The sequence below is a fragment of the Delphinapterus leucas genome, chromosome 8, assembly GCF_059928025.1.
Source record: "Delphinapterus leucas isolate spDelLeu-1000000601 "Yukka" chromosome 8, BTC_Dleu_Yukka2, whole genome shotgun sequence".
Taxonomy (NCBI): Eukaryota; Metazoa; Chordata; class Mammalia; order Artiodactyla; family Monodontidae; genus Delphinapterus; species Delphinapterus leucas.
The window spans coordinates 93,448,884-93,472,168 of NC_143136.1; positions in this window are offsets into that span (position 1 = coordinate 93,448,884).

The window sequence follows — 23,285 nt, forward strand, 5'->3', positions numbered from 1 at the left end:
CAAAATTCGGTGGTGAATGGGGAAGAGAAATTTTAAGTCACGCTTAGGAGCAATTGCATGTAAAAGCTGGAAGGGGTCTCCTCCAAAGGAAGAACATTCCAAGATATGAATTTATTTTTCTTCAACAGTGTAAGATGGACAAAGTGCATCCCATTAGCTATTTAATACCAACTCTTAGTTGCTGAGGGAGAAGTGCATGAAGGTAACGCTAACCTTTCCAGCTTTTTTTTAATACTACTGTGTGAAATGCCTGTTGTTCAGCTAGGGTTCCCAAGTGTGGGTCCCTCCCACAGCACCTTCCCAGGTCAGGAGTGGAGGCAGGCACTTGTCCTAAATCTCAGCACACTGGTTAATGACAGCGTGGGGATCCAGATGTACCTTGCACCTGCACCCTCCGGACATCTTTGTGTTTCTCTCATTATTCCCACTCCCTTCCCCATAATATTTTGCTAAGACCCAGGCACAACGAAATAAGGTAAGTCATGAGAGGGATTCAACCTATACAGTTACAACTTTTTTTTTTTTTTTTTTTTTTTTTTTTGCGGCACGCGGGCCTCTCACTGTTCTGGCCTCTCCCGTTGCGGAGCACAGGCTCCGGACGCGCAGGCTCAGCGGTCATGGCTCACGGGCCCAGCCGCTCCGCGGCATGTGGGATCTTCCCGGACCGGGGCACGAATCCGCGTCCCCTGCATCGGCAGGCGGACTCTCAACCACTGCGCCACCAGGGAAGCCCTACAACTTACTTTTAATACAGAATTCATATTACGGGGGTGGAAGGGAGAGAGCAAAAGCCTGTATGTCTTTAATATATTTTAACTTTTTCTGTTGGATCATGTCAAACTTCAGCTACCATAAGTTAATCAAGCAGGGATGATGTGCAACTATTTGTCAACTGATGTGGCACAAGCACTGACCCATCAGAACAGACGCCCTAGCAATGAGCATGGACCCCGGCCAGTAGCCTGCATGGGTATGAAGCCACTGAACACTACTGCTGACACCCACGAGGATCACAAATCCATGCCAAGCAACTGAGTGGGGGGTGAGGGGAGTTCCAAAAGGCAAAGCATTGTCTTTCCCTCCAGTTATTTATTATTTGGTTTGAAAAAAATGAAACTAGCATACATGAAATGATACCAATTGATAGAAGACAATAAAATTAACTATTCATAGCTTGGAATTTTTCTTAGTAATAATAATAGCTAAATTTTTACAACAGCGCTATGAAGGTATTGGTACTATTATTCACCCCATTTTACATACATGAAATATAAAGAATTATGAGGTACTTCTTTCTCCAGAAAAAGAAGAGGGAGACACTTATTAATTGCCTGCAGTGTTTCAGGTATGGTTCCAGGCAATACAGTCACTCATACAGATGACCACACTTTAGAAACCTGGATTTAGTAGCTATGTGCAGGACAAATAGGAGGGAGAAAATGAGGCAATCAAGGTCACTGGGTAGGAGAAGTTTGGAAGAATCTAAGTCAAAGGCTGTAAGAAGGAAACCAGGGTGATGGAGTAAACTAGCTTCAGTTACCTAGCAAATTCAGGAGAACAAATATAGGATAAGCATGTTTTGAAGAAAAAAAGAAGAGGCATGTCAGGGGTATGAAGGAGCTCTGGGAGGAGGGGCCTCGGGCCCAAGCCTCAACCACAGGCTAGAGATGGCAGTTGTGTAACAGGGCCTTCAAGACAAGTAGATGAAGAAAGGAAAGAAGTGATGTAAGAGGCACTTGGGAAAGAATCTTAGCCACTGATTTATGTGGGGGATAGGAGACGAAGGAGTAAAAAGTGATGGAGGTTTCAAATTTGCCGAGGTTTGTTATAATCAACAGCTCTCGAGTGGGTTCCAAGAGTTAACTCAGCAACTCACAGTGCTGAACTCACCTCAGAGTAGTTTACTGACAGAAAATCTGAGCGAATAAATAAATATTAAATTGCTTTACATTGTGCAAAGCAGTCCTGTGCACAAAGTAGAAGCTAATTGAATATTTATTGGTTGACTGCTTAAATAAACTGAGGAACCAGGGTATGTGCAAATCCTAAACTTTTCTTCAAATCAGTGTGTCCTTGGGACTATTTTCTTCATATCAGTGTGCCTAGGGCCTTGGGCCCTAGAGTTTCTGCCCTTGGGACTATCTGAAGACACCAAGGCAGGCAGGCGCAAACGAAAGGACCAGGAGACTTGGGCTCCGCCTCTAGCTTGGATGTAACACCTTAGAAAGGTCATTAGTTACTCTGTACTTGGTGTCCTTGCCTGTTCAACACTGAGGCTGGATTAAATAATCTAAGGTATAAACATTCAAATTTTACAAATGTATATCCACCCAAAGCATCTGAAGAAAAACAAACGAAGCATTTGGCACTGAGCAGATCTTGACCGTTTTCTCCAAAGGTAACAGAAATGCATCTCACCAAATGGTAAAGGAGATAATCATGGTATTTCTAGGCTCTTTTCCTATAAGAATCCTGGCAATTTTCACAAGTTTGGAGGGACTTTCCCATTAATTTTGATTCCCATGATTTCACACCCATGGAAATTTCCTCAGAGAAGCAGTTTCTTTGGCAGTCCCATGCTCACGATCATCTTAGTATCAATGGGAATTCTGAGATGTCAGCAGGGGAATAGGCCTCTTCTGGGCAGTGGGAAAAAGGAGCTGTCTCCTTTTATTACCAAAAATAAATACAGAAGACACAAAAGATTTTCACTACACTTGTCACATATGGTGGAGTAAGTTGAAGATGGAACTAAAGTCTCCTCCATAAAATAAAAGGCTTTGTGTGTGTTTCAAAGGCATTTTATGTTGCATAACATGGAATTAGCCCCAGCTCAAGCCCTTTGAGGTTTGCATATTTATATAAATATATTGTCTAAAACGAAGGATTTTGAATTCTGTCTTATATTTAACCCCACCCCCCGCCCCAGGAAATTAGAACACACTGGGGAAAAAAAAAAAAGCTGAAAGGAAACATTGTTTGGGGAGAACTTATCTGTAAACAATGAAGTGCCTTCAACAGTAAACAGTTCCAACAAATTGTACCAGTGGTCGAGCTCACTGTGTTTAGTATTTGCTGTACTTTTAAAATCTAGACTTAGCTTTGATTCATGCCTGTTTAGCCCCATGCTCTTCGCAGTGTGATCCATGGATCAGCAGCAACAGCATCACCTAAGAGCTTGATAGAAATGCAGAATCTCAAGTGCCACCCAGACGGACTGCACCAGAATCTGCATTTTATCAATAACCCAGGTGATTCTTATGACCAGTGGAGAAGCACTGCTCTAGTCTACAGAACCCATCCAGTAGAAGTGATGTTTAAAAGTGGTTTGCTTATTTTGAAAGGGCAGTTTTCTGGGAAAAAAGTTGTAGAAATTATTGGCTACATCTGTCAATAATGGGACTAGACCCTCGCTAGTGTCAGAGAACAATAAAATACAGCATGCTATCGGTAGTATAAGAAAATGCCAAGAGACCTACTATCGGTGAGGCTTGCATTTGAGGCAGTTTTAGGACTCCTCTACCCACATTCTCTTGACACAGCCTTCCTGTGACCAAATACACACTTTTGAAAGATGACTAAGGTTAAGAGTGCAATCTGGCCACAGAAAGGAGAAAAGCTCACTGACCCATGCTGGCCTCTGACCTTGACCTCATTAGCTAACCAAATGAGCTAACCAGGCATGGACATCAGAGAGCATTATGTGTTGATTAAGACAAAGCATAAGAAAAACCAGCAAAAGATCAGTTACACAGATGTCTCTACCTTGATCACCCATATTTATTAACACTATATACACATATTTTTCCATCTTCTGGTATTTTTCCCACTGTATTGCAGATCAGGGACTTGAAGACAACAAAAGGTTCTTCTCTTTCATAGCTCTCTAGTGCTTTCCTTCAAAGCACTTAAGACAAATTTATAAATTTATTTTTGTGTTTATTCTTTTTCTTTTTTTTTTGGGTGGTACGCAGGCCTCTCACTGTTGTGGCATCTCCCATTGCGGAGCACGGGCTCCGGACGCACAGGCTCAGCGGCCATGGCTCATGGGCCCAGCCGCTCTGCGGCACGTGGGATCTTCCCGGACACGGGGCGCTGCATCGGCAGGCGGACTCTCAACCACTGCGCCACCAGGGAAGCCCTGTGTTTATTCTTTTATGATATTTTCGACCACTAAACTCCCCAAGGGAAGAGACCTTCCCCCCTCTGGTTCACCCAACACTTAGCAAGATCCCTGGCACTTAGTAGAAGTTCAAGAAACATTTGTTGAGTGACTAAGTGAATGAATAGTAAATATGGATGATATCTCTAAAACCAAATCTACCTAAGCTACCCTGCAACATTCAATAAACATTGAATATTCTTTTATGCTAGGGGTTGGATATACAAATTTGCCCTGCCTTTTAGGACCTTATATTCTAGTAGAAAAAATAGATTTATAATAACATTAACGGCTAACATTTTAGTCAGTGTTCTAAAAAATGTTATACTACTAATTTATTGATTCCAACAATTCTAGGAGGTAGATATTATGGCTGTCTCCATTCTGTATATGTGGAAACTGAGGCTCAGAGAGGTTAAGTAACTTGCACACATCTAGTACAAGGTGGACCTGTATGTGAACACAGGTGGTCTATCTCCAGAAGCCATACTCTTAATTAAGTACTTGGGTAACCACCTTCTAATAAGCTATGAGAAGTGATCAGAGAGGTATGCACAGAATCTAAGGAAGAAGAGGCGGGACAACTAGTTCTAAACCCAGCCTGTGCTCTTCAAAGTAATAACCAAAAGCAAGCACTTGCTGCTGATGAAGAATTTGCTGGGAAGGTCTATGTGGCAGATGCAGCCCAGTGCTCTCCAGGGGTTAGAGTCAGCCTGAAGTCAGTCTCACCTTCCCTCATCTTGCTCTTTTCAGCCTTGGTAGCCACAGAGATCCCAATCCAATAAAAACACATATTAACCTATACTGTGAGCTTGGTGCAGGAACTGAGCAGAGGCTTCAATGGTTTAAGGGATTCAGAGGAAGCCTGAACAGGATATCAATGACATCCAGATTCAGAATTTAGGACACAACAGGATAATCACTTCCCCAGGCACAATGCATGTAACTGTTTTCTCTCTTGGTCATCTCTCCATCTTTATTCTCCCTTTCTCCCCTCTCCGGAGAGGGACCTATCTCCTCCAGTCTTGACATGCATTAGGGTCTTTCAAGTGGAATCACTTCCTCTAATTCCTGATAGGTTATGAGTGTGACCTCAGGTTCTGCTTCTTGTGTTTCAAGCTGAGATACTATCAGAACTCACATTTCCCTTCCAGGGCTCCACAAATTACTCTGGTGTGTGGATTACATAAAAATATAACTCTCAGTTCCTCGAAGTAGTTTAACAGAATTTGGAATTTAGGGGAATTTATGCACTCTGGAGCAATCTTTAAATAACGTGATTAGACCAGTTAAGTTCTAAAAGGGAAGATGCCCTTTATTTCAAGTCTCCTCTGAGGTAGCTATCTATAATTAGCTCCTTGGTCACTGAACTGATAAAGCAGGTATCTTTTTTAAAGGATAAGTCATAAGAAATAAAATAAACCTTCTACTACATTAAAAGTTACTCGCTACAGTCTTTACACACTTCGCCTCTTTCTACCTTCTGCCTCTGTTTTTGGATAACTGCACCTCTCAATATGTTTTTGTTTGTTTGTTTCTCTTTTCTTATTTCTTTTATACTTAGAAGGTACCTCAGTGTTTTATTCAAAGGAAAATCTCTTCTGACAGCAATTCCACTTACTCTTTGGTGTTTGGTTGTGCTTCCCTCTTCTGCTCTTTTTTACTGGCACCTCCCAAATTCTTTTCTTTCTCTACTTCTCCCTGTCTGCATGTTTTCCCACCACCACAGTTTATCTTCTTTCTCCCCCTTACATGTCTGGATGGTACAAAATCGAAAGGACAAGCTGAGGGTGTTTTTCTATGTTGTTACATCTATCCATATTCTTTCCTCTCTGTGGATATGTTATCACAGAACTTGGTCATTTCTTGGAAAACACTGCCAACGGCTTGCAACTCAGCATGAACCATCTCCATAATCCCCATTGTTTTCAAAAATATAGCCATATCAGTTTACAGCCATATCAAATGGAACTGATGGCCAGTGTGAAGGCCAGAGAGGGGTGAGCGTGTTCTCCTCACTGTTCGGCACCCCTCCCTGCAGTGGCCTGGATGAAGGGGGCCTATCAAATGAGGGCACACTGAGTGGGAATGGCTGGGGGGTGGCGCAGCAGTGGTAAATGTTCGTATTAGAAACTGTTCTCTTTCTCTCGTTTGCTCTGCGTGGCCTGTCAGCAGAACCTGACAGCTTTAAACCCGGCGTGAATAACTAACCACTTATCTGTGATTTTCCAGTCTACTTTCTGTGTACCTGAAACATTTTTTCTCTCCCTGATTTCAAACAAGCAGTATTTTCAAGGCACAAAAATTGAATATGTAAACCCAATGAAATTTGGTAGAAATATTAGTGTAGTCATACAATGTTTCACTATTAACCTTCTGCGGCATGGCATGGTTTGAATATTTTTAATACTTGGATAAGTATTCAATTTAACTTCCTAATTTTAACATTCTTAAAATAATTTCTTCCTAAATCTAGCCTTTAGCTAATGCTTGCTAATAAGAGTGATCCTAAACTGCCTGGAGTTTTCACTACCTACCTAACCAACAGTGCTATCACTGTGGTTTAACTCTTCAGCCCACCAAAGGCATAAACAAGAATATCCAGCAATTCTACTTTCATTGTGAAACACCAATTTCATTTACATCCAAAGAAAGTATGGATGAAATAAATCCAGTTGAGTGGTTGTCCAGAAGTGGTGTAGTTCTGACTAATACATCAAGTTTTCTGCTAGTAATATTTCTAACTCTATTACCTTATTAATATAAAATATAATTGATAATCTCCTATGTGTGCTGTAACAATAGAATTCAAGTTGGAAGCACGTTTCTATCGTAGGTCTTCTGCACTGTCACTGTCTTTCAACAAAATGCCCACATCCGACGTGTGATGTTGAAATGCTAAGTGATTTGTAATTCCTAATAATAACTTTCATTTTGTTAATTCCTTTCTGCCCTTTAGCATCCTTCAAAGCTTTAATGATCCATATAATTAAATTATAACTCAGAATGAGAACTTTCTAGAAATATAATATATAATACTAGAAATACAGGTTTTGTTTAAAATCAGAGCAATGTAATTGAAAGACAAAAGGTTAGATTTGATTGAAATTAGTGGAGCCTGGGCCTGAAACAAGAAGTGCTTCTGATAAAGAAGTGAGTTGAAGATGTGTGAGAGGACAGAGAACCACACCCCAGGGGCCAAGGTCAAGATTAATTCACTTTCTAACCAAGACAGATGAGAATCATTGCACAGGAGCCCACGGAGATGAGGGCCATGCATCAAACCCTGATACCTATGGATCTCAAATGCTACAAATGGCCACTGAAAACTCATCAATTCCATTTCAGAGGGGGCAGTCTTAATGAACGGGGAGCAGGGCTCACACAATCTCATAGTTCAGACTTGTGGGACTTTCTGTCCAAAGAGTAAATGGTGTCAGACAGACCTACAAGGGACCTACAAGGGAAAAGACCTACAAGGGAAAAGAAAAAATAAAACTGGGTTTCATCATCATAATATGTGTGGCTATTCTGTCATCTGGAAAGAAAGAACAGCACAACTGCACAGCTAACACATTTGGATGAGGTTCTGCTGTCCTGGGAGGAAAGGGAATGTCTGACTGAAAAGCGTGGCGCGTTTCAATCTGGATTCACCACTTTCATATTTTAGAAAAGGTGAAAAAGGTGAACGTACAAAGTGAATGTGAGCAGGCGTGTGTGTGTGTGCACGTGCATGCACCCAACCTCACAGTTGAATATGTTGTGAGGATTCTTATTTGCTAGACAAAGCAAATCAGCCATGCTGTTCCAGGTGGTCAGAGGACAAAGAGCTCATCCCCCACCCCAACCCCTACAGGCGAGGAGAAAATGTCTGCTAGCCATTACAGTGCGGGAGGCACCTGAGAGGATGATTAGCCTGGTCAGGTCCATTCTAGCATAGCATTTTAGTAGAGCACAGCTGTTAGAATTTCTGGACTAGTGCCTCAATGTCTTCTCCCCAGACACTTAATTTAAGAACCCTACCAGAGATCAGGATCTCTAGATATTCAGTGCTATCCACAGATCAAAGTATTGGGCCACGCAACAGCTCTAGCTCCATCTAGCAGTTTTCACAACATCTCAGCTCTGACCCATTATATGCAATGCCAATAACTCATCTGATCTTGGAATTGTGAAGAAGTAGTCAAAATTCAGATTAGACAGAGACTGCCCTTTGGGTTTCTCTTTCTACCCCTTAGAGACTTTTACTGTAACTTCCTTATATCCCTTTAATCACACTTTTCTGAAATTATAACTGTTCATAGCTCTACGGTACTTTCAAAATATGAGGGAAGAGGTTTTCCTGGACAACTTTGCCAAATGTGGAGAGTCCACACAGAGGGGTAAGTAACAATTTACAAAGTAACAGCTCGCTTTGGGTTGGTTCATGCTCCCTTTGACCAGCTGCATTTAAGCCATGTAAGGTTCCCTCTCTTAGACTCAAAGCCCAGTCTGAATCATTCTGTTCTGTTCTGATAATGGCAGTGCTGCCCACATAATTGGTCTTCCAAGATGACATATATTGGACTATCTAAGAATTACTGAAAGCCAGTTCACTGAAATTCCAGTCCTGTCTGGAACCCAACCAGGGTTGGAACCCTCTGGCATCCCAACCTTGTTAGGGCCTTTTCCATACCTCCTAGATTTTCTCCCCTCCCCTCAGGAGGCAGACATTCAAAAAGAAGTGCTGGGAAACAGCAGAGACAGAGGTATGCATGTGCCTGAAGGAGCTTGGAAAAGAAGAAAAATTTCTCTGTGAAGCAGGATGCCAGTAAAGAGCTTGCACTGTGTTTGGAATGCCAACTGAACAAGGTCCTCGGGAGAGGGATTTTTAAAATAACGTGTTTGTATTTATGCAACTACCATGTGATACTTAAAGTTAGTAGGGAAATGCCAAATGAAAGGCAAATATGCCATACATTCCATATACTCCAATTAAATATTCCCACTGTAACTTGTTTGTCCTGTATTTTATACACAGGAATTTAGGACAATATAACCCCTTCCTTTATAAACAAGCAGTTTTCCCTTCTGGCCACCACACCGTAATACAATTGTAACCCTAGCGTGTGGGATGGGCCCCGTGCAGCCTGCAGCCTCCCCTTCCTCACGGCTCTGGGAGCTTCCTCCGCACACCATGCGTGCTCTAAGAGTTTGCTTCGACTTTGCCTGTTTATAGCACTGCAGGAGGAAGAAACAAAGCAATTGTGAAGCTTGTTAAGAGGCAGTTCATAGGATATTAAAGATGACCTTGCCACTTCCAGTTCTATTTATTCCACTTCCTTCCAAACCAGGCAAATCCTTCCTTTCAGGGCAAGAGCACTGCTCTGTGGATGCAGTCTGTGGGAACGGAGAAGAGTTCAAGCCCTCAGAGGCTATTCATTACCCAAGTCTGGAAATATAGTATTTCCCATTTGCTCACATGTTAGGTCTGTAAATCACTGCTACTTGGCAGAGGGAGAGGACCTTTGTTTGGTGAAAGGTAGTTTTTGTTGTTGTTTACTGATAAAAATAATTCAGTGAGGCTTAATTTTGCCACACTAGGAAGTTAAAAAAAAAAGAGTAATGGTCCCCCCAAAACTATAAATACATACATATACACATGCATGGATTCATACATACCTATACGGTAGAATCCATACTACATGGATTCTCCATATTTATAAGAATTTTTTGGGACTTCCCTGGTGGTGCAGTGGTTAAGACTCCATGCTCCCACTGCAGGGGGCCAGGGTTCGATCCCTGGTCAGGGAGCTAGATCCCACATGCATGCCACAACTAAGAGTTCACATGCCACAACTAAGAAGCTGGCAAGCCACAACTAAGGAGCCAGTGAGCCACAACTAAGGAGCCCACCTGCTGCAACTAAGGAGCCCACCTGCCACAACTAAGACCCAGTGCAACCAAATAAATAAATAATTTTTAAATAGAATTTTTTTATATAAGAATTTCTTTTGTGAACTTGGCTGTAGCATAACCAGCAAATACTAATCACCCAAGTACCTAATCCTTGACACAAAGGGAACCACAGTTCACAGTTTGGTGTCAGCTGACTGCAGTGGTGTTTTGGGTTGTAGTTTGTTGCATTCTTCAGGAAGTAAAGGCATTTCCTGAAGGCCCACAAAAGCCAGCAGGTGTATTGGTAAGTATTAATACAATATAACATGTAGGTATGCGTTGTACCAGGTGGGGACAGAAAATGCCTTAGCAAGACTTAATTTTGACTATTTTGAACAGTAGTTCAGCTGCTCAGCTTATTAACTTCCTCACTGACAGTGTCAAGGCGTTTTCACCATCAACATGAATGGCATTTATGCTATCTATTGAGTCTGGGAATGTATAAATAAATGTGCATCACTAAAACTCAAATTCATTTTTCTCCCACTGAAAATATTTTATTTTTATTTTTCCCCTCAATTATATGGATAATCCTCATCACTTCATTTTGTTGCAAATGTGCTGTCTTTAAGACCTGCTGATTAAAACAGATGTTATTGGGGATGGTAAAGGAACTGATAACTGATCAGAAGTGCTTACTTTCCTTTGCAAAGGTCTTCATCGATTCCCCTTCTTCCACTAAATGGAGGGGCAGGGGTGTATGTGTGAGGATGGGTGGGAGATTGCAGTTTGCTTCTTCATCCTTGACTCCCCTCTCAGACCTTTCCCTTCAGTCCTGGTCTTTACTATTCTCATCAATGTGGCTCAGATGGAAGACATCAGCCCCCTGCCACAAAAAGGGAGGCACCAAAGAGCATCTTTTGCACTTGCCAAGTTCATCCCATGCTTGTGGAGATCATTAGAATCAGCTCCAAGTGCACTTCTGCATTCACTCACTCACTTAGTCATTCATTCAACAACCATACCCACCATGCTTTATAACTATGGGGAATATAAATCTGAAGAAGACTGGACCCTGTCCTCAAGCTGTTCAAAATCTAATGGGGAAAATAAAATTTATATTCAGATCATTCTAATACAGGACAGAGGGTAAGAAGGGCCACCTATAGCAAGATAACCAAATTGCCATGAGGGTACAGAGGAGGGAATAAATCCTCCGTCTGAGTGATGTAGGAGAACAGCACGTAAGGCGGCTTACAAAACTGAGTCTTCAACATGTGAAACCTCAGAGATTAAGGAAAGGTCCTCAGACAGCGTGAAAGGCATGAGCAATGGCAGGGAGGCAAGAAAGTATACAGGGTCAGTTCGGGGCACAAAAAGCAAGTGGCTCTGTTTGGCAGGTGTACAGAATATCGGAAGAGGAGGAAATGAAGGGAAAGGGATTGACCTTGGGGAGACCAACTTACACTCAGGAAGATTTTTTCCAGACCATGGTTTCTAGGTTTCCAGGTGAGTGGACCACCACTATTTCCTTCCTACTATAATGCAATATCTTTTATATATATTACCCTGTTTAGGGGCATTTATTTCTTTACTGGTTCTTCCCAATAGTAAACAAAGCACTGAGGAATATTTTGGTACATGAGTATTTGCACATATCTGTACTGTTTCCTTAGAATATATTCCTAGAAGTATTGATGAGCTGTAGCACATGGACTGTCCTCCAGCTATGATGAACCAAGAAGTACTTCAAAGGCAGAAGGAAAAGGCCTGTTCCTGCCATCCTCCCCAACACTTGGGAGCCATTTAAAATCTTTATCAATTTGATAAGCCAAAAACAGTTATTGTAGTACTGTTCAAATTTTCATCTTTTTAATCACTAATGAGGCTAAATATTTTTACCAAATATTAGTGGCCACACAGCCAACATATAAAATCCTTTAAATTGGATTTTATTAGTAAGAAGTGAACTAAAAAGAATGCATCGGATTCATTTTCATTTTGCTTCCTAAAATGAGATTGTAAAACTTATTGATCTCGAAACTACACTGCCTGGAAAATAAGGGAGGGCGCCCTGATTTTCACATTGATTGCATCTACCCCCATCTTCTGTCTTCATCTGACTGTGAACAGCTGGCCTTTGAAAATTGGCCATGAAATAATGCACTGCACCACGGCCCCAGTTGTACGCCTTATCTTAGGCTCTTTGAACCTTGACCTCCTTTGCTTCCAGCTCTTTGAAACCTCATTCAAATTTATTCTTCTCTAAAGGCATGTATCATATTTTGCTTCATATAGGTACTTATCTTTCCCTTCTACTAGGTTATAAGCTTCCTTGACAGCAAGTTACCTGGTCGCATTCAGGTTCTCCCACAATGCCTAAAATCTGCCTCCACTATTTTCAAATGGAAATAAATGTAACAGCTTAAAAAGTATTTCCTTTTCTTGAAAACAATTTTCTTTTGTTGTCATTGGGATCTCTTATTCTTGGAAAAACTCCTCCACACACACAAAAAATCTCAAAAAAGATATCACCAAATTAAATAGCACAATGAATTAAACAATGCTTTTAATATATAAGTAACACCTGAGGAAGATATTTTCTCCTTTCTAGAAACCTTCCCCTTTGTGGGTCAGCGGTAACTGAATCACTGAATTATTTTGTATTCCAGTGGATGTAAGTACATACATATTTTTAAGGTACTTATCTTTTGATTCACAAATAAATTCGGATTATTTTACATATTTAAGGAATACTGAATTAGTTTCTAAACAATGTATGTTTTATTTTTCCACTGAAAAGATTCACCTCTGTTGAGCACAGGGTTTCTGAAAGGGAATCTTAATAGCATACTTAGCAAAGGAATAGTTGCCAGCTGACCAGCTATTGATTTAATGTTCCATCATTTCCATGGTTCAATCACACCTACCATGGTGAATCAGATGGAGCATCGTCAATGAACCAGTAAATGAGCAATTTCCCCCACCAAAGGGATATGTTTCCTGGGTGGCAAAGGCATACATAACTTATCACAAACAATGTGAGGCTCCACTGCAGCATTGATTTACCTTGAATCATCCAGCCTTCTGTTTTCGGTAATGGTTTATTCTTCTAATTGGCACTCGCCACACACCAGTTTTCTGTTTAAATGTCTGGGTATGTGAACTATCTCTGCTTGAGGTCAGGGACCATTTCTCTGACACTTTATCATTTTCTATGGTATATACAGGGTGGTCAATAAATATATGTCAAAAGAGAATCATATGTGAACACAGAATAGAGACAGAGTTTGCTACATGCCTGTGGTTCTCAACCCTGGATTTCCACCACGGTAACCTCGGGATCTTTTTCAAAACTACCCAGGCCCCATGCCAGAGCTGTGGATTCATTTGGTCATCCTGCCCAGACCCTATGTTTTAAAGTTTTCACAGGTAATTGTAATGGACAGCTAGGGCTGAGAATCACTGCTATAAGCCACTGTGATACAAGAAGGCAGGCAGGCAGATCAGCAAGAGGTCTAATCCGTAGGACCATTTTGTTTTCTCTCAGAGCAGTGCTTCTCAAAGCCTGGTCTCAGGATGGCAGCCTCAGCATCATCCTGCAACTTGTTAGAAATGCGAATTCTCAGTTCCTCCCCAGACCTAGAGAATCAGAAACTCTGTGAGTGAGGTCCAGCCCTCCAGGTGAATCTGATGCCTGTTTGGGAACCACCACAATACAGAAATATGTTGAACTAAAAATGACAATGTTGTGAATGTCTTAGGGAAATTGACTTCAAGAATATTCAACTCAAAGCTTCAGGTTATGCTTTATGAAACAACTCTCTGGTCGATAGTTTATCTAGGTATTATTTTCGGCACATGTGAAAAACACTCTGTAAGACCTGACAGTGGAAATGACTGCAGATGACATTCCTTACAGAGAAACACTTGGCCTGAAGGAGGGAAGCAACCACATCTCATCCAGCTCCTGTCCCATTGCTCTATGCTTTGTGGTGGCCCTCAATGCTTGGGCAAGAGATCTGTTACTCAACTTCAGTTTCCACTCATTGTAAAATCAAAGGCAGAAGGAAATTCAAACCACGGGCCCAACTTTCTAACCAGGTCTGCAGAGCTCCTCAAGAAGCCAGGGTCAGAAGTACGTGTTCATTTGCTCCCAGAGTTGGGATGTGAATGTAGAATGAGAACGTCCTCAACCTGTCTTCCAAAATGTGCTTCCCCATGTGCTTCCTCAAGGGCTCCACAATGGATCTGACTCAGCCTCGGAGGGGGAGCGGCCCGAGGGGTAGTGGCAGTTGGTGATGGCCAAGGGAAGTGACAAAGGGAAACTTGGGGGTGAGTGGCAACAGCAGAAGCGGTGACTGGCAACACACGATGTGGTGAGGGGTGAGGCCTTGACTGTCACACCCCACCGTGGCAGGCACCTTCTTTGCCACAGCTTTATCTGGGATCTATCAAAGGGATAGGCACATTTGGTTTACCGGTTTTAAAATGATTACAGGCCTGACATAAAATAAGATTGGTTATTTGGACCTGTGAGCAGATTTCTCCAAGTACAATCCTTGTGCTGCCCACACTGAAATCATTGGGAGGCACTTGCTGAAGTTGTAGCTTCCTGGACCCCACCCCGAACCTACTGAATCAGCATTTCTGAGGGTAGGAGGTCCAGAAACCTTCACATTAAACAAGCCTCTCAGGTGGCTCTGATACAGGAGGTCCTCAAGAGCTGAGTTTCACAAAGCTGCCCAAACATAATTTTGTAGATTTGAAATTTGAAGTTACTTAACATTCAATGATGACTCTATGCAAAGAACTGCAGAAGATACAGAAATGTCTTAAGGTACAGTCCCTTACAAAGAGGAATTAACCACAAGAGTAGTAGTGGTAATAGTGGTAGCAGTAGCAGTGGCAGTAGTAGTGATAGATAAACAAATACACATTAAATTGTAACAGGGTAGAATGAGGTAGGGAAAGTGCCAAGGAAGGCCTGTGAGCATTCAAATTATAAAGATTAAAACTCAGAGTTCAGGAAAGGCTTTGGGAAGGAGGTGGCATTTCAGATTTGAATAACTTTTTTTCCTAAAATAGGAATACATGTCCAACGGTAGGCTGTGTTAACTTGTAGACGTCTGAGATCATTCTCGGGAAAATGGGGAGGATTTCAACAGGAAGGGGAAAGATAGGGATTCCAGGTAAAGGGAACAGCATAAGCAGTGCTGTGCATTGACCAATATTTTTGCCTTCTCTGAATTTGCTCCTAATAAGAATCCTCAAGGGCCTTGGAGTTAAGAAGCTGGGTTCCCTTTCAGGCTAGCTGATGCTAATTTACATTTATTGTGTCCAGTGATTTTTTTTGGTAAATTTTTCTGGTTCCATAATGTGTATAAAATTGGGGTATCAAATAATTAGACAAATAATGATAAAGCATAATGCTGATTTAAGGGAAGAGTATAGCTGTCTGCAGTTGACTTTAAAATGCATCCAAAAAATAAGGTAGAATGATAGAGGGATGGATAGATGAAGAGATACATGATAAACAAGCTTAATAAAATGGTAAAGGTAGAATCTAGGCAATGGGTATATGGGTATTCCCTGTAAAAATTCTTCCAACTTTGCTGTGTGTTTGAAATTTTTCATAACAAAACTTGGGGCCGAGGGGTTGGGGTGGGGATGTTCTGCTTCCACAGGTCGTGTTGACCTTGAGCTAGTTTCTACTTCACTGTCTTGGCTTCACTTTGCTCAGCTATCAAGGGGGTTGAACTACTTAATCTCCAAGTTCCCTTATGGTTCCCAAATTCTCTCATTCCCTCTGCCTTTCTGGCAGGGAATAGAAGAGTTACTACCACAGAGAGGCAGTCATCTAACCTACCATGACTCAGCTCAACTAATAAAGGTAGTTAATCTTCCTCCTAGCATGGCAGGGCTGACTAACTCAGACCCAGACAGAGTTACACCGCCGTCTGTGGTTCTAGAGCAGGTGCCGAGAGAGTCGGACCTTGAAATGTGTTTTGAAACCGACCACCTGTTACTGTGATTGTGTGGCTGTTTTCCTGGCTTATGGGATTTTACTTCAGCTGTTGTTCTCAGGCGAGAGTTTATTTCCTCTAGGAATCACCTCGTTCACTGGCCCTAAACTTAGCATTTGTGCGCAGGGATCTTCCGGAGACTGATTCAACTCTGCAACACTGAGTATTCTGCCAAAGGTCCTGAAGTTACTCGCAGACTTGAGTAACAGATTTCTCAGCTTGGGGGCGGGGGGCGGGAGGCGGGGGTGGTGTTGAAAGAATTCGCTTTCAAGTCTTTTGTCACAGATAATCATATTTTTGAATTTTGCTTCGGGGAGAAGCATTGAAAGGAGATTTATAGTAGCTCCTGACTTTTTTTTTTCCTGCTAACAGACGGCATTGTGCTGAGTCAGTACTTCCCTGGCCTTCATTGCTTTGCTGAAAATTCTTATGCCTATAAAATTTTACTGCAAGTTAAAAACTTGTCAGATGAAGATTCGATTGTTCTCTGACAGACTGAAGGGAATGATACAGTTTTGGAACTAGAATGGACTTTAGTGATTAACTAGTCCAACCCTTCATTTTAGAAATGAGGCAAGTGAAGCTCTGTGACATTACTATAAAGAGACTTGCTCTAGGTCAAAAACCTTGTTAAGAACTGACCTAGAAATCTACTTATATTACAGAGTGTAGTCTATAAAGGAAAAATAACAACAACAAAAAAAGCTTTAAAAGCCGTGCTTATAAATATTAAGTTATTTTCTTTAAAAAAAAAAGGTCATGGTGCTCTAGTTTCCTATCGCTGCCTAACAAACCACCACAATACTGAGTGTCTTCAAAGAACAATGTACTATTATCTGTCATGGTTCCGTGAGAGAGAACAACGCTTGGCTCCTCTAGGCAGTTCCCACTTGGGGTGTTTGGTGCTGTTGCCATCAGATGGTGACCGGGGCCAGATACCTAAGAAGGCTTCCTTACTCACACGTCTGGTACCTGAACTGAGATGGCAGGGAAAGTTGGGGCTGGTCAAACATCTCTTTCTCTCCATGAGGACAGGCTGGGCTTCTCACAACCTGGTGGTTCCAGGGAGTCAGATCTCTTACATGGCAGCTGGCTACCCCCCCCCCCGAACAAATATTTCAGGTGGACATTGTGAGGCTTCTTATGAACCAACTTCTGCTACATGTTACTGGCTACATAGGACCAGCCTAGATACATGGGAGGTGGATTATAAAAGGGCATGAAAACCAGGAGGCAGGGCTCATTGGGGACCATCTTTGGAGACTACCTACCACACATGATATCACCACTACTCTTCAAAGATAAATGTTTTAATATTTTGCAAACAAAGAGTGAGAAGTCTTTCTAAAACCTATGGCTTATGCTAGTGTAACTCTAGGGACTACATGGGATAGGTAGAAGAACATAGAGTTTGGAGTTAGAAAAGCCTGAATTCAACTCCAAGCACTATCATTTACTAACTGAGACCTCAAGCAAGTAATTTAATTGCTTAGAGACTTGAGTTTCAACATGTACATAATTAGAATAACATTTACTTCAAAGTATTATCTTTAAAAACTAGATAAATAATGGGTGTTAAAAGCTCTTTACACATAATAGTTGCTCAATACATTTCAGTTCCTCTTACCCTCAGCCATGTTTGGAATCCAGAAATCTAGCCAGGTATTCATTGAACGTATGTTTGTTTGTCTGACTGACCAGGTTCTGTGCCACAAGGTGGTGATTCAAACGTTAATAAGACATGTTCCCTTCCTTCAAGGAGGATCCAGAGGCAATGCTTAGATTTTTGGCTGGGACATAGACTGTGTCCAGGAGGAAGAATGGGTGACGTGGTAATGAATTTGGTTTTGGACACTCCAAGTCTGAGGAGTCTGCAGGACATTCAGAACAGAATTATTCCACATGCAGTTGAATTTAGGAGTCTGGAGTTTGTGGAGTTGGTTGGGCAGGAGAGAAAGATTTGGGAGTTACCTGACAATTTGGAGAAGTTCATCTTTTCTAGGCTAGCCAGGTAAATAAATGATGTCCGAGGTTGAAAAAGATTGCTTAAACAGCTGTAGCTTTGGACTTGAAAATTGTTCTTTTTCTAAAATTTTCTTCTTAATTAGAAGATGTAAGGAAAGGAAAGGAAGCAGAGCAGTTGGTAAAGGACTGCAGGAGTACACCAAATAGGTCATATACCTTACAACACCCTCAGCAGAAAAGAATTATTTTTTAATTCCTGCATCTCAAACTAAAAAAAACCACCAAACCTTAAATGATGGTCCATTTAGCTAATTCCATAATAATCACAACTAAATCATATACCAAAACCAGCCCATTGTCATTGGATTTGATTCTCCCTAGCTTATAAGGGTAGCAAATAGAGTTAGGGTCTAATAAAAGTGGCATAATTATTGAGACTTTGGTTTAACTATTTTCACTAAACCATTTGTAATTACTCTTCTCAAGACTCTATAACAGCAGCACATTAAAAATGAGGGGCTATGTATTCTAACTCCCATTCCTCTATTCTCTAGCATAATCGGTTATCAAACTATTCGGAGTTTCAGATTCTCCTAGGAAGTTTTTTTCTTTTTTTAATTCGGGATTTCAGAGCTTCAGCCCCAGTGATTCTCATTCAGTAGGTCTGGGGTAGAGCCCAGGTATCTGCAATTTTAACAAGTTCCCCAGATGATTCTGATAAAACCATAGGCAAACAGAATCATTTCTTAGGGCTCAGTTTCCTCACCTATAAAATCTATAAAATGGCAATGACACCTGCCTTGTCTACTTCTCAGGGCTTTATTGAAGTCCAGAAATATGGTGATATATGTGAAAGGGCTTTGAACATTGCAGGTTCTCTATACAGGTAAGATGTCGGTATTTTCTGGGGCAGTGCATCAGAATCACCTGGAGGCCTTGTTAAGACAGATTGCTGGATTTAACAATTTAATTGTAAGTTGCTGAATCAGGGTTTCTGATTCAGTATGTCTGGGGTGGGGCCTTAGAATCTGTCTTTCTATCAAGTTCCCCGGGGGACGCTGATACTGCTGGTACGGGGACCAGATTTGAGAACCAGTGATCTGGAACTCAGAAACATAGCTGTTGAGTTGGTTCGGAGGCTTCCTCCTCTTACCTTAGAATTGTCTGGGCATAGGCGCTCACTGTTCATGATCCCCAAAACTTTATTCATTAATAAATATTTAGGGGAATTCCCTGGCAGTCCAGTGGTTAGGACTCGGCACTTCCACTGCCAGGGCCCGGGTTCGATCCCTGGTCGGGAAAGTAAGATCCCGCAAGCCATGTGGCACAGCCAAAAAATAAGATTTTAAAAAAATAAATTGAACACCTTTGATATGCCAGGCGTTGTTTTGGGCACTGAAAATACAACCCTCAACAAAACAGACCCAAACATGAATTAATAAAATGATTCCAGATAACAATAAGTGCCAATAAAAATATAAAACAGGGTAATGGGATAGAGAGTGGCTGGGTTGAGGGTGGTACTTCATATAGAGTAGCTGGGGAAGCCTCCTCTAAGGAAGTAACATTTAAGCTGACACAGCAATGAAATAAAGGAGTTAACCACATACTAAGAGGGGGCAAGAGCACTCCAGGCAGAGGGGACAGTGGGTGCCAAAGCTCAGAGGCCAGAACTAGTGAATGATCAGTAAAGTGGGAGGAGACTGGAGGAGCAGGCGGGCTAGAGAATGTAGGATCCTTCAGGCCTTGGTGGCATGAATTAACAGCCAGGTCTCTAGTGTGATACAGGCCAGCCCTTCCCAAATTTTAATTTGCATGCAAATCACTGGAGATCCCCTTAAATGCAGACTCTGACTCAGTAGTCATAGGGTAGGGCCTAAGAGTCTGCATTTCTACCAAGCTAGCTGCTGCTGCTACTGCTGCTGGAATCCAGACCGCACCTTGCATAGCAAGAGCACAGAAGAAAATGTTATGAAGTAAATAGGTTCTGTCATCCTTCATTGAGGGAGAAGTGGTATTTTCCCTGGGAGTATGGATGAAAGTTAAAGGGAATGGTAGGAGATGGGGAACTGAGGAAAAATCATGATGTTGGGGAATTCCAGACACTAAAAATTATTCAGAAGGATCTACTGTGTACAGATATAAAGCGTAAAAGACTGTCACCAAAATAAAGAATCTAGATAAAATACGAATTCTCTTGGTAGTTTATTTAGAAGCAGCTAGAATAGATTTCCAGAATGAGTTTGCCCAAGCTGCGTGCTGCTGCTCCATCCTAGGCCCCCAACAGCCCTGCTATCCCCCTGCTTGCAAAAGTAGTGACGGTTTCCACTGCCTCTGCAATGTTCTGCGGCTCCCCGTGACTACCGCCCACAGCCAGAGCTCACAGCTGCCTGCCACATTCTCTCCAACCCTGCTAACCAGTGTTGCCAGCCCTTCTCCCTCCATCCGCTTGGAAAGGACCCAGGACTTGGCTGGGGTGAGAGGGGAAGCAGAGGACTAAGGACAGCAGGGAGAAGAGGGTACTGAAGATGCCTGTTGCCTCTACAGGACTGCCTGCTGTGTAGCCTTGGAAATAACAGTCAGAATCTGCTTCCCCTCTTCCCCACCGCTCCCGCTCTCCCGCAGGGGCGGGAACTGAGTAGTTTTATGTTATAAGCCATATGGCTTTTTCTTTTAAGGAATAATCTTCCTCGAATGCATACAGAAGTACAGCACAGTAAAAAAAAAAAAAAAACTTAAATAAAATCGGATGCCTCTTTGCATAAACTTCTATACCATACGATAGATCTCTTGTTATCATAAGCACGTGTTTCCCCCAAATTTCCTGTTTTTTAGATGATTTGTGAATTGAAAATATTGTCCATGGAAGGAAAGCCACATTATTGAAGCTGTAAACAATAGAATGACTATGGCTTTAATCCTTTGAATAAGGCTTTGTTTCCCATTGACCGAAAACTTCCTAAAGGAAGGAAAGCTAGGAACATTCAGGAAGGATTTGTATTTTATTCTACAACAGCTTTGTGAAAGGGGAAAATCATTTGGAAACCTTAGATTCCCTTTCCTGGTTGATGGGCATCAGAACACACAGCCGTACTGGGCTCTGGTTGCAGACGGTAGCTCCCTGCCCACCAAAGACTTCCTGACCCCAGTGCCAGCTTTGTTTTGTTATTGTCACACTGACACCAACAGACATTCATCCTGTGCCAGAGTTTCATATATTCCCCGGACACACTAGGAACAGGTGCACCCACTATTTATCTCAACTTATTTACACAGATCAAAAGATGTTTCCCTAACATAGTCTGTTGCATACTCCATAATTCATGGATCATCTATTAATTAAAGAGATGTAATAATAACAATTGCAAAATTAGTCATCATCCATTGAACTCTTAAATTACTTTAAATCCCCTCCCCCAGGACTGTATTTTCATTTACTTTATACACCAACACTCATTTTCTTTAAAAACTAAAGTAGAATCAGGGAACTCTACTCAATATCTTGTAATAACCTCTAATAGAAAAGAATCTGAAAAAGAATATATATATTCAGCCATATATATATACATATACATATATATATAACTGAATCACTTTGCTGTACACCTGAAACTAACACAACATTGTAAGTCAACTCCAATAAAATTTTTTTGAAAATTAGGACATATTACAAGAAACGAGCAAACATTAAACTTAATAGTAAAATGTTGACGCTTTCTGTATTAAAAAAAATAGTGTTATCAATGAGCAGAATCCTCCTTACAGTTTAGGGGGGGAGGGTCTGCAGATAAGAGAAGCTGGCCTTAAATCCCCAAATGCTGATGTGGCCATCTCTGCATTGTGTGGATTCTGTGCCGGAGGCATAAATTACAGAGCCCAGCGCACGAGCTGTCAGGCCTCATTGCAGAAGCCAAAAGGGCCTCTTGGACACCTGCCCCTTCTGAGATTCTGAGTGATATCAGGGATTTATTAATCCCCACTGAATGAAGAATGCCACACACACCCCTTGTGGGCATCAGCCCTTAGGGCTTTGCATCAGGTATGTGTCTGGGGACGTAATTTAGATATTCGTCATCTTGAGAATTACATTGCAGGTAGCAAATCCTCATTATAGGTCTTCTCCATAAGTGACTTCCCAGAGACAGAAGGTGCAGCTGAGGTTAGCCTTTGGTCTTTGTCAGCTCTAATTAGAGAAGGCAACACCTCTTCATCCACATGGTCCTGTCTTTATGGCATTACCTGTGGCAGCGGGAGCAGCCAGCCTCCCACTCTGTTAGGGACACACTGGGGAAAAGAGACTGGCTGAAAGATGGGATCCATTTCCAGTGCTTTCCAGAGCTGTGCCTGCTTTGTCTTAAGTCAGGGAAAGCCTCCAAGTTACTTTCAGTAGAAGAAAAGATTTAAAAGGCTGTTTCTATATTAGAGTTTTTTAGTCTTTTGTCTAAGCATGGACCCTTCTGAGAGTCTGTTGATAATTATGAATCATTTCCCCCCCCAGAAGTGCACATACGTGTAGACACACAAAATGTTGCATACCATTTCAAGGGGTCGTGGACTCTTGGAGACCAGGAAACCTTAGATTAAGAACATGTGATCGAGACTGAGATACTTTTTAAACTTATAGAAGTTAGTTTCATAACCATACATTTCGTAACCACTTTTCTAAAATACATTGTGGCAGTTGTCTTTTTCCTGAGTGAACACTGTATAGCAGAGCATGAAACACCAGCTCCAATCTTTGCAGCTTATACTCCATTCTAAGGTCGCATGGTAGTTCATGGTTATCTAGATGTCTGTATATACGGTGTATGGAAATAATAGGTACCCTGATGGTTGCTTGGTATACATGAAGCCAAGAACTTTGCCTATGGGATTTATTTATTCCTCACAACAACCACACAAGGTAAATATCACTAATCCATTCTACAGCTAAGGACATTGATGCTCAGAGAAGAAAGCAAACTTTCCCAAAGCCACACAGCAATTAAGCAGCAGAGATGAGGCTCTGGCTCCAGAAACTGTGTCTCCAAAGGTCTTCCTCTGAATATGGCATGAGATCACAGGCCTACCCAATTTTATAATTAGCTTTTTTATTTCCCTCAGAGTTCTTGAGGCAGTTATCAGGCAGACAGGGAGGAGAAGGACTTTAAGGCTACTTGAAGCAAAACCACACCCCTTCCTTGCAGTGCCATCTCTAGAATGGCTGCCTAGGAAGAACCTGAAGGCGGTCGTCCAGTTGGAAGTGGCACTGGGAG